Consider the following 12941-nt stretch of genomic DNA (forward strand, 5'->3'; position numbering starts at 1 on the left):
CTATTTCCTCTACTTCATTCAGCCAGAATGGCCTCTTTGGAGTTCCTCAGCCAGGCCAAGCGGGCTGCTCCCATGCTAGTGCCTTTGCACTTGTCATTTCTTCCACCTGGGATGCTGTGCCCTGGACCTTGACGTGACTGGCCTCTTCCTATCATCCAGGGCCCAATTCAGGTTCCTCTTCAGAGTAGTCTTCTCCAACGCCAAGTCTAAAGCAGCAATCTGCCCCACCCTTCTTCTTTAATTCTTTGAATACAGGTATCCCTGTGTCAAATGGCCCTACTCATTCATGTGCTTTATTGTTTTCTGATTCTGCCTTCTTGAATACAACAGTACAAGAGCAGAAACCTATCTGCCCTGTATACCTCTGTGTCATGGATTGAATCGTGTCCCCAAAAAATATGTGTATCAATTTGGCTAGGCTATGATTCCCAGTATTGTGTGATTGTCCACCATTTTGTCATCTGATGTGATTTTCCTATGTGTTGTAAATCCTACCTCTGCGAGGTTAATGAGGTGGAACTGGCGGCAGTTACATTAATGATGCAGGACTCAATCTACAAGATTGGATTGTGTCTTGAGGCCATCTCTTTTAATATGTAAAAGAGAGAAGTGAGCAGAGAGACAGGGGGACCTCATACCACCAAGAAGCAGCACTGGGAGCAGAGCGCGTCCTTTGGACCCGGGGTTCCTGCGTGGAGAAGCTACTAGTCCAGGGGAAGATTGATGAGAAGGATCTTCCTCCAGAGCTGACAAAGAAAGCCTTCCCCTGGAGCTGATGCCCTGAATTTGGACAGCTCACCTACTAGACTGTGAGAGGATAAATTTCTGTTTGTTAAAGCCACCTACTTGTGATATTTCTGTTACAGCAGCACTAGAGTACTAAGACACTCTGTGTCTCCAAGCTCCTAAACAGTGACAGGCATACTATAGGTGCTCAGTTAATGTTTGTTGAATGAAGGAACAAATGAATGTATGTATGTATATAGGATGTAGGCTCCCTGCCAACTTGCTCTCTCTCCTTGTTCTATAGCACACACCTGGCAGCTCTCTCTGTGTTGTCTGCTTTAGTTCCTTCTGTCTTTGAATTTTGAACTCTGTGTGATGACAGGGACTATTTATCTATCCTCAGAAAGCCCTGCTTTTTGGTGGGGGGGTGCTGTCTCCTGGGTGTGACACCAATAAGTCAGTCTCCACCAGGAAGCAATGCAAACCTTCTCCTTAGGGTGCTTCCTGTTTCTTATTTTTAAAGCTCCCCCTTTTCACCAAATCCTTGCCTCAAAGCTGCTGTATTTAAAAGACTTCTACAAAATTCTTTTTCAGTAATGTATAGTGGAGAGCTTCTGGAAACTATTATAATTGAATTCATACACACTGATAGTATGATTCCTTTGAGTAAATCTTAAAGTTATCTTATATAGATTTTTTAATATGAAATATATATATACTGTATAAAAGTTGGAAAATACAGAAAGGGAAAGTATCATCCTTCCCAGAAATAATTATTATTAACATTTTGGGTATATTTTTCCAGAGAGACAGTGCGCCACACATACATCAATATTTGCATATGTGTACATATGCAAAACTAAAAATAGAATCATACTATACATACATTTAGTAATGTGACTTTTTACTTAATGTCATGAATATCTTTTCATGCCACTAAATATTCTCTTACAAGAACACTTGTTTTTAAAAATAATTTTTATTTTGCTTTAAGTGAAAGTTTACGAATCAAGTCAGTCTCTCACCCAAAAACCCATATACACCTTGCTGCACACTCCCAATTACTCTCCCCCTAATGAGACAGCCTGCTCTCTCCCTCCACTCTCTCTTTTCGTGTCCTTTTCGTCAGCTTCTAACCCTCTCCACCCTCTTGTCTCCCCTCCAGGCAGGAGATGCCAACATAGTCTCAAGTGTCCACCTGATCTAAATAGCTCACTCCTCACCAGCATCCCTCTCCAACCCATTGTCCAGTCCAATCCATGTCTGAAGAGTTCGCTTCAGGAATGGTTCCTGTCCTGTGGCAACAGAAGATCTGGGGGCCATGACCACCAGGGTCCTTCTAGTCTCAGTCAGACCATTCAGCCTGGTCTTATGAGAATTTGAGGTCTGCATCCCACTGCTCTCCTGCTCCCTCAGGGGTTCTCTGTCGTGTTCCCTGTCAGGGCTGTCATTGTTGTAGCCGGGCACTGTCTAGTTCTTCTGGTCTCAGGATGATGTAGTCTCTGGTTCATGTGGCCCTTTCTGTCTCTTGGGCTTGCAATCACCTTGTGTCTTCGTTGTTCTTCATTCTCCTTTGATCCAGGTGGGTTGAGACCAATTGATGCATCTTAGATGGCCACTTGATAGTGTTTAAGACCCCAGATGCCACTCTTCAAAGTGGGATGCAGAATGTTTTGTTCATAGATTTTATTATGCCAATTGACTTAGATGTCCCCTGAAACCATGGTCCCCAGGCCCCTGCCCCTGCTACGCTGGCCTTCAAAGCATTCAGTTTATTCAGGAAACTTCGCTTTTGGTTTAGTCCAATTGTACTGACCTCCCCTATACTGTGTCCTGTCTTTCCCTTCACTTAAAGTAGTTACAAGAACACTTTTTTAATAAGTAATTTTTTTATTGTTCTTTAGATGAAGGTTTACCGAAAAAACAAACTTCTTTTAAACAATTAGTACACATGTTGTTTTATAACATTGGTTACCAACCCCATGATATGTCAACACTCTCCCCTTCTTGACCTTGGGTTCTCTATTACCAGGTTTCCTGTTCCCTCCTGCCTCCTTGTCCTTGCCTCTGAACTGATGTGCCCATTTAGTCTCATTTTGTTTTATGGGCCTGTCTAATCTTTGGCTGAAAGGTGAACCTCAGGAGTGACTTCATTACTGAGCTGAAATGATGTCTGGGGGCCATACTCTTGGGGCTTCTCCAGTCTCTGTCAGACCAGTCTTTTTTTTTTTTTTTTTTTGTGAGTTAGAATTTTGTTCTACTTTTTTCTCCAGCCCAAAGAGCACTTTTTCTTCAGCTTAATTTTGCTCACTACTGCGGTCCCATCTGGTTCAGTCTTCAACCATACAGCTGTTCCTGGGTACTGCAGTGGCAGGGCCCTTGGAAAGGTGCTCCCAGCCTGTTTATTTACCAAATAGTCCTCTTTAGCTTGGTTGCTTGCCAGACAGATTGATAGAAGACAGAAGTTTAAAAAAAATTAACCCTGAGAAATAATGATAGCTAAAACATTCATCGAGCACTTCCTGTGCTGGGTACTGTTTTAAACACTTTATCAAATTTACTCATTTCTCACAAGCACCTGTGAGATAGATGCTCTCATTTTCCCTATTTTACAGACTTGAGAGAAGTGAAAGCACACCACCTTCAAGAAACACAATTTGGATTTGAACTCAGGCAGTCAGACACCAGAGTCTACACTGAACCCTAGGGCTGTACTGCCTCACAAAGCTTTGGGGTGCTGACAAAGTTTATGTTGTGTCAGCTGATTCTTGGCAACTCCTTTGTCCTAAAACCCTCACATTAGACATCATTTTAAGATAGGTAACTACTTAAATTTTTAAAAAGTGGCACTTACTATTTCTGCACATATTGAACAGTAGCTGAGTTGTTGAGATTTCTTGAAAACTGGCCTCAGAGCCCTTTGTTTTAAACACTTGTCACAGGAGCCAAATACGTTAACTAGAAAGGTCTGGTCACACATCTTCTACCCAAGATGAAGCTGAAAAGGAAAAATAGCTGGGGCATGAACAGCCAACAGGAACTGCTTTCTAAAACCTCATTTTCTTTCATTGTGATCACGCTCAGACCTCCACGTGTGGGACACATAGTATAGGCAGTTCATTTGTTACCATCTGTTTATTACAACATGCTGGGTCAACACCAACTCATTTACTTAATCAGTGAGGAAATACCAGACAAGAGGTTTTCTGAATTTATCACCTCTAAATTAAAAAAAAAAAAAATTTTATTTTTTTAACTCAGCCTGCTGAAGTCCAGGGTCAGTCCTGGGCTCCCACAATGGCAACTGTAGTGTAATGGGTACTGTAATTTAAAACACTTGTTTGTTTGCTTATTTAATAATATTGTGTTTTCAGTGAAGGTTTACACAGCAATTTAGGTTCCCATTCAACAATTTCGACACAAATTGTTCAGTGACAATTTAAAACATTTAAAAAACATTCTCCTCCCAGTGTGTAAACTTTTGGAGTGCAGACAAGCGTCACCAGTTGGTGGATCCTGACCCACCAAAGCCATGAAGCACAGTGTGTTGCTGGTACCCTGCAACGCCTGCACCCTCTCATTAAGCATGCAACAGCCAAAGACCCAGGGTCCCTGATCAGGCCCAGTGCAACAGGTTCACCCATAAGTGGATGGATGGGGCCAGGACACTGAGGCAGGGCAGCCCTGGGGAGAGGCCAATCCTGACTGGGCCAGCAGGTCAAGAGAGGGCTTATGGGAGGAGATGACCTGGAGCAGAGCCCTGAGGGGGACTTCAGCAGGTAAGTGGTGAAGGGAAGTGGGGTGAGGGGAAAAGTATGCATCCTCTGTAGAGGGATGGGGATGGGGGGGTGCTGCAACATTTGGGGGCCCCACCAGCTGGCTGGAATCCCTTGGTGATGCCAATAGGTAATGCGCTCAGCAGCTAACTGAAAGGTGGCAGGTTCACCCACCAAGAAGCACCTTGGAAGAAAGGCCTGGTGATCTACTTCTGAAAAAAATCAGCCATTAAAAACCCTATGGAGCACAGTTCTACTATGACACACATGGGGTTGCCACGAGTTGGAGTCAATTCAATGGCAATTTTTTTTTCTTTTACCAAGCATGGCTAGAACCTGAAGTGCTTCTGAGGAAGGGGTAGATGTGACTAGAAAGACAGGCATGGAATAATAACACCACTGCCACTAACCCTTAGGTTGAGTTTATTATGTGCCAGACACTGTTCTAAGCACTGCACGTGTTAGCCTATTGCCTTGTGTGGCACTGAAGGGTTGGGAGGAGTGACATGGTCAGATTGTCATATTAGGAAGAGCATTCTCATAGCAAAAATACCTGGTAGATAAGGGTGCAAGCTCTGGTTGACCAGGTCCCAGCCCCTCTACTTAGGCAAGTACCTGACCTCTCTGAGCCTTTGTCTCATGACCTATCAAATGAGGATCTTAAAATCCACCCTCATGGGGTCACTGGGGGGAATTTATAAGGCAATACATAAAGCACTTAGCACATGGTCAGGTGTATAGTAAGCGCTCAGTGGATGCTCTGTTGCTCTGATGAGTGGCAGCAGCAGCAGCAGGAAGGAAGGATGGGGTGGGAATAAGTCTGGATATGTAGAAAGGAGCCTATGGCAACACTTAGGTAAGACACGAGGGAGGCCTGAATTAAAGCAATGCAGTGGGTTGATTCAGGCCATGCTCAGGAAGAAGGAGTTGGACTTGGTGATGTGTGACAACAAAGAGAGGGAGATGTCTCCCAGGTTTCTGGTTTGGGAAACTGAGGGGGTCGTGGTACCATTTTTGGAGATAGAGGACAAGGAGGTTAAACAGCCATCTTAGCCATGTCAATTCTGCATGTCAATTTAATAGGTGCACCAAAGACTGAGCCACTTTGAGTCAAAGAAATGACTCCCTGAGTCTAAAAGATATTTTGGGATGCTGGTCTTTCAACAGAGCTGAATTTGAGAGGGATGTGTTTGTGGGGAAGGTGGCAATGGGGATACTTCTGAGGGAGAATGTTGGCCATGTAGAAGTCCCCACGGGGCTAGAGAGAGTTTGGCTGAACTCTACGTAACAAAGAAGTAGAGAGATGTGTTCCAATGTTCACACAGAGGGCAGTCCCTAGGAGTGGGACTGGAAGGTAGTCAGCTACTGACCGCCACAGAGCACTGGGCCCTGTCTTCTCATAAACCCTATGGGGAAGGCAGGACATCCATGTGACAAGTGAGGAAACCTAGAGTGATTAAAGGAGTTCAAGGCCAGTGGTGGGGCCTGAATATTCATTAGTGGATCTCCATACCTTACCATGGTGCTAACTCAGTCAAGCTGCTCTGCTTTGTCAGAGTTAAAGACCGTGAAATGGCCTGCCTGCCACCAGAGAGAGCTCTGTAAACGTTGGCTTCCTTCCCCCACACACCCTGCAAAGGCAGCCAGTAACAAGGTCAGGCTGAGCACTCGGAGTAATACCATTAGGTCGGTGAGCCATGGGTTTTTAAGCAAGGGAGTAACGTCATTCAAGTGGATTATTCCAGCATTTGTGCTTCCAGAAGTAGGTCAGAGAGAGAATGGACAGCAGGAAAATCAACTAGGTTAAGAAATATATTCTGGGAAAGAGGAAATGAGCTCTGGACCAGAGTAGGAGCTCAGAAATGGAAGGTAAGAAGATCCAAAAGACCAAGTGGAGAAGGAATAGAAGGCATCTATAATCTCACCACCCAGTGAGACTCCTTTTCACACTTTGGTGTACAAAAGAATAGATTTTAAAGAACATTGGGGTGATACTATTTATATTTTCATATCCTGATGCTTTTTATTTAGTATTTGTATCATCAGCTAAATTTAATACATTCTATTGTATTTATTGTCAATAATCCTTTTTATGATGAAAGAGTTTTTCACAACTAGAGCAAATGCTTCAAAGAGCAGTTTGACAAGAAAAAGGTAAAAAGGCTCCATTTTTAACAAGTGTTATAGAAGTAGAGCCAAAATGTGACATTGAGTATATCCCACCTGAATTTAGAGACCATCTCGGGAGTAGATTTGACACATTCAACATTAATAAGCGAAGACCAGATGAGTTGTGGAATGATGTCAAGGACATCATACATGAAGAAAGCATGAGGTCATTAAAAAGACAGAAAAGAAAAAAAAAAAAACCAAAATGGATGTCAGAAGAGACTCTGAAACTTGCTCTTGAACATACAGTAGCTAAAGCAAAAGGAAGAAACGATGAAGTAAAAGAGCTGAACAGAAGATTTCAAAGGGCAGCTCGAGAAGACAAAGTACAGTATTATAATGAACACTTGGAGCTAGAAAACCAAAAGGGAAGAACACGCTCAGCATTTCTCAAGCTGAAAGAACCGAAGAAAAAATTCAAGCCTTGAGTCACAATACTGAAGGATTTGACGGGGGAAAAAATTGGACAGTGCAGGAAACATCAAAAGAAGATGAAATACGCAGAATCACTGTCCACCAAAAAGAATTGGTCAACCTTCAGCCATTTCAGGAGGTAGCATATGATCAAGAACCAATGGTACTGAAGGAAGAAGTCCAAACTGCGCTGAAGGCATTGGTGTAAAACAAGGCTTCAGGAATTGACAGATTACCAATTGAGATGTTTCAACAAACAATTGCAGCCCTGGAAGTGCTCACTCATCTATGCCAAGAAATTTGGAAGAGAGCTACCTGGCCAACCAACTGGAAGAGATCCATATTTGTGCCCATTCCAAAGAAATGACACAACCCTGCTTGCTCAAAATGAAGAGGATTGGAAGCACTTACTGGTAAAGATCAAATAGAATGTGGAGATTATTGATATCATTAATATCACAGGCAAGTAAAATTATGCTGAAAAATCATTCAAAAGCAGTTGCAGCAATACGTCTACAGAGAACTGCCAGAAATTCAAGCCAGATTTCAAAGTGAATGTGGAATATAATTGCTGATGTCAGATGGATCTTGACTGAAAGCAGAGAATACCAGAAAGATGTTTACCTGTGTTTTATTGACTATGCAAAGGCATAGTCCACTGTGTGGATCAGAACAAATTATGGATAACATTGGGAATTCCAGAACACTTAATTGTGCTCATAAGGAACCTGTACGTAGACCAAGAGGCAGACGTTCCAACACAATAAGGGGATACTAACCCAACAACAAAAATAAAACCCCAGATACTGCATGGTTTAAAGTCAGGAAAGGTGTGTGTCAGAATTGTATCCTTTCACCATACATATTCAATCTGTATATTGAGCAAATAATCTGAGAAGCTGGAGTACAGGAAGAAGAATGGGGGATCAGGATTGGAGGAAGACTCATAAACAACCTGTGATATGCAGACAACACAATCTTGCTTGCTGAAAGTGAGAGGACTGGAAGCACTTATTGATGAAGACCAAAGACTACAGCCTTCAGTATGGATTGCACCTCAACATAAAGAAAACAAAAACCCTCACAACTGGACCAATGAGCAACATCATGATAAAGGGAGAAAAGACTGAAGTTGCCAGAGACTTCATTTTACTTGGATCCACAATCAATGCCCATGGAAGCAGCAGTCAAGAGATCAAAGTGGAACAGGCTGCTCAGCCATATCTTGAACAGTACCTGTGCCTTTTTTTTTTCCCCTTCCCTAGTCTGTCTCTGTCTCCAAGTATGATTTTGCTGTTAGCGCCTCTAAAAGTTAAAAGTTAACCAATGTTTCCCCTAGGACTGTGGAAAAATAAGTTATATCAATCTAAGACTGTCAAACAAGATGATGCTCACCAGGATGGTGCCAGTCACCCCCTGGGCTGATGGGATAATAGCAGGAAAAGATCAACTGTTTGAGATGTGACCACCAAAACTACACAAGAAGAGAATGGACATTCTACACGTTCCTAAAATCCATGTCGCCTTTTCCCTATAAAACTCCAGCTGGCCTCTAGTTTCTTGAAACAGACAGGTTTAGGAGGAGATCATTACCCTCTGTCTTCTATATATCGGTATGTAATAAAGCTCTTGCTATCCACCTCACCCCTGTCTCAAGAATTGACGGTGGCAGGCGGCTCTAACTCATGAAATTGTGGTAACAAAATGACATATTGCGTTGGGCAAATCTGCTGCAACCTCTTTAATGCGTTAAAAAGCAAAGACGTTACTTGGAGGACTAAGGTGGCCTGACCCAAGCCATGATGTTTTCAATCAACTCATATGCATGCGAAAGGTGGACCATGAATAAGGAAAACTGAAGAATTGACAACATGGATAAATGATGAAAATATTATTCTAAGTGTAAGGAGCTAGACACAAAAATACTGTATATTGTATGATTCCATTTATATGAAGTGTCCAGCAGAGTCAGATTCATGGAGACAGAAAGTAGTGGTTGCCAGGGGCTAGGAGGAGGAGAAAATTGGGAGTTACTGCTAATGGGTCCAAGATTTCTTTTGGGGATGTTGGAAACGTTCTAGATTTCGCTAGTTGTGATGATTGACTCGGTAACACCAAATGTTGGTAAGGATATGGAGGGCTGGAACACTCTTCCATTGCTAAACCAAAAAAACCACCTCAAACCCATTGTCGTTGAGTCAATTCTGACTCATAGTGACCCTACAGGACAGAGTAGAACTGCCGCATAGGGTCTCCAAGGCTGTGATCTTTACGTAAGCTGACTACCACATCTTTCTCCATGGAGTGGCTGGTGAGTTCCAACCAGGTAGCAGCTGAGCACTTATGCAGGGCTCCTTCTTTTATTGCTAGTGGGAGCATAAACATGAAAATTATTTGGCAGGGCCTACTAAACATACATATATTCTATGACCTAGTTCTACTCTTGGATATATACTCAACCGAAATGAGTGCTTATGACCTCTAAAAAAAAAAAAAAAAAAAAAAAACAGAAATCGTGAACAAGAGTGTTTACAGCAGGCTTATTCATAATAGCCCCAAACTGGAAAAACCCAAATGCTCACCAGCAGAATAGATAAACTGTGATGTGTTCATTCAGTAGAATACTACATAACAGTAAAAAATGAGCTACTGAGACACACAACAACGTGGATACATCTCACAGACTTGCTATGACTGTAAATGTTCAGTGTTCAAAACCTCTCCCCCACATGCTGTACTCTGAGGTTTATATTAACCTATATAAAAGTGTCACCTGGATCAAGTTTTTAAACTGATTAAATGATTTTAAAGATGCTTAGTTTTTTAAAATATATTTTAAAAACAAATCACTTTTTTTATTATTTCAAAATAAGTGCATGTGATTTGTGGAAAAACTAGCATTTAGAAATTAAGAACAAAAACACAATGTCCTAACTGAGAGGTACGGCACAGAGACCACTGCTAACGCCTCGGTGTAGACACAATGGGAGATTTTCCTAAGCATTTCAGAACATCTGAGTATTCTAATTTAACATTAGCTAATACATACCTTCCCCAAGTCAACAGAAATAGTAGCAGAGAGGCAAGTAGTTGCAGCCGCAGCCGTGAAGGTGGAAAAGGGACTGCACCACATCTAATCTCCTTATCTTGGCATTAGAGATTGGCTTGCTTAATTCCTTCCCACCTGCAGTTAGTTCTGTCACTATTGGGGCCTTCATGGCTGCTTGCATCACATACTCACCCTGGAACCCTCTGCCCATCTACCTCACCAGGTCCCTTCATTACTCCTGTGGACGTTTCTCAGGCCCAGTCATCTGAACACTGTAAGAGGCAGAGTTCTAATTGAGCCTGTGAATCCATGCCCTCTCCATTCACCTGTGACTGAATGTTACCTGCATCTTCTGGCCTCCTCACAGTTCTGATCCCACTCTTCCCACCTTTGGCTTTATAGACGTAGTGGACTGTGGGGTGAGCGCCTCCCTCTCCCTACTTCTCCACTCATGAATTCTTTGGCCTCTACAGGCCCCATCATCCTCAAACAAGATCTGCTCCTTTTCAAGGCTGACCTCCACTCTGCACTCCAATCCCTGCCACCTCCAATAGGACTTTGCTCCTTCAGTTCAATCCCATCTCACCAGCATCAAGATGAATGCAGAGATGAGAAAGGATGGCCCCTCCCCTCCAGGAACTAGCTGATTGACTAGTAGAGAAAACAAGTGCAAAACACTGGCTTATAGCCCAGGGTAAGTGCTGTAAAAGAGGCACAAATCCTGGGTTATGTGATCTGAAATGGTTGGGTGATGGGCTCCTCAGGTGTGGGGGCAGGGGCTTATCTACGGATAATAGCGCCTATGGTAATCAGCTTTAGATTGCTGGTTATGGAAACTGTGGTGGCCAACAGAAACTGCTCATTAGCATCGTCCTCAAGCAGCACCCAGGGCCTGCACCCTACCTGCCATAACTTCATTACACCTCTGCCTGGGGGAGATCTGGAAGGAGCATGGAGAAGGTCATGGTTGAGGATCAGAAACCAGCCAACTCTCTGCCAAGTGGCCCCTCATTGTGATGCAGTCTGGTAGCCCCATGGAGACACTTATGACATTTTAGTTCCTCTCTAAAAATTCTTACATACTTTTTATGGGACATTATGAATCTATAAATATTTTAGCATCTTTAAGAATGACCCTTAAAGAGGCATAAAACTGCACTTAAGAGAAATGCAATGTCCTAGCAATTAAAAGATCTGACCCAATTTATTTGGTAATGTATTTTATTGATTAAAATGGTAAGGAAGTTCTACATGTCATTTCATCATACACAGTGGATTTAAATGAGCTGAGTTAAAACAATCATAATATGAAAGCATATTACATATTAGTAGGGTGATGTTGCTTCATAATCATGTATTATTTTCACTCCTAGATATGTGTTGGTATCACAAAATCACAGCTATTGCCTGTGGCTCTGTAAGAAATAAAGGGGCATTGGGATTCTTGGGGTGGCTCAGAAAAGTGATGGATCAACAGGCCACAGGCTGAGAGCATGTATCCCATGATGTCTTAGGCTCTAAAAGGAAGGAATGACAGGGTTTAGGGGGAACAAGAAATAGCCAGTTCCTATAAGGCTTGGAATCTCAAGAGGAGGAACTAACATAATTCTTTAGATATTTTTATGAAAAAAAATTAAAACTATGTATATTCAAATGCTGATTAGATAGAGAAAATCACTTAGGTTGCTTTTTTTTTAACATAGCTTTTAAAAATTATATGAAAAGATATAACAAAAGTCAATGACAAATATGTTGGCATTATGGTAAAAAAAAAAGGTAAAAGGCATGGCAATTAAGTGAAAAACTTCATATTGATTTCAGATTCAATATCTGATATTCTATTAAAAACTAGAGTGGCTTGAAATAGTAAATATTTTTTAGGAAAGAACATTTAGTAGTAATAAAAAAAATTTTTTTTTTTTTTAGTAATAAGACTAGTGAATATCACACCCTCACCCCCAGCAGGCATGGGGCAAGAGGATTTTTAGTGGGCTATGGTAGGCTTATGACCAGAGATCACAAGTTGTGGAATGACATCAAGGACATTATACATGAAGAAAGCAAGAGGTCATTAAAAAGACAGGAAAGAAAAGATACAAATGAATGTCAGAAGAGACTCTGAAACTTGCTCTTGAACGTACAGTAGTTAAACTGAACAGAAGAAATGAAGCGCTGAAGAGAAGATTTCAAGAAGTAGCTTGAGAAGACAAAATATTATGAAATGTGCAAACGCTTGTGGAGTTAGAAAACCAAAAAGGGAGAACATGCTTGGCATTTCTCAAGCTGAAAGAACTGAAGAAAAAATTCAAGCCTTAGGGAAAATATTAAATGACGTAGGAAGCATCAAAAGAAAATGGGTAACATTGCGAAGAATGGGAATTCCAGGACTCTTAATTGTGCTCATGAGAAACCTGTACTTAGGCCAAGATGCAGTCTTTTGAACAGAACAAGGGGATACTGCGTGTTTTAAAGTCAGGAAGGAGTGCGAAAGGGTTGTATCCTTTCACCATACTTACTCAATCTGTATGCTGAGCAAATAATCTGAGAAGCTGGATTATATGAAGAAGAATGCTGCTTCAGGATTGGGAGAAGACTCAAACAACCTGCAATACGCAGATGACACAACCCTGCTTGCCGAAAATGAAGAGGACTTGAAGCACTTATTGATGAAGATCAAAGACCACAGCCTTCAGTATAGATTACACCTCAGTATAAAGAAAACAAAAATCGTCACAGCTGGACCAGTAAGCAACATCATGATAAACAGAGAAAGAGTGAAGTTGTCAAGGAGTTCATTTTACTTGGAT

This window comes from Loxodonta africana, chromosome 12, assembly GCF_030014295.1.
Source record: "Loxodonta africana isolate mLoxAfr1 chromosome 12, mLoxAfr1.hap2, whole genome shotgun sequence".
In the NCBI taxonomy this organism is placed as follows: domain Eukaryota; kingdom Metazoa; phylum Chordata; class Mammalia; order Proboscidea; family Elephantidae; genus Loxodonta; species Loxodonta africana.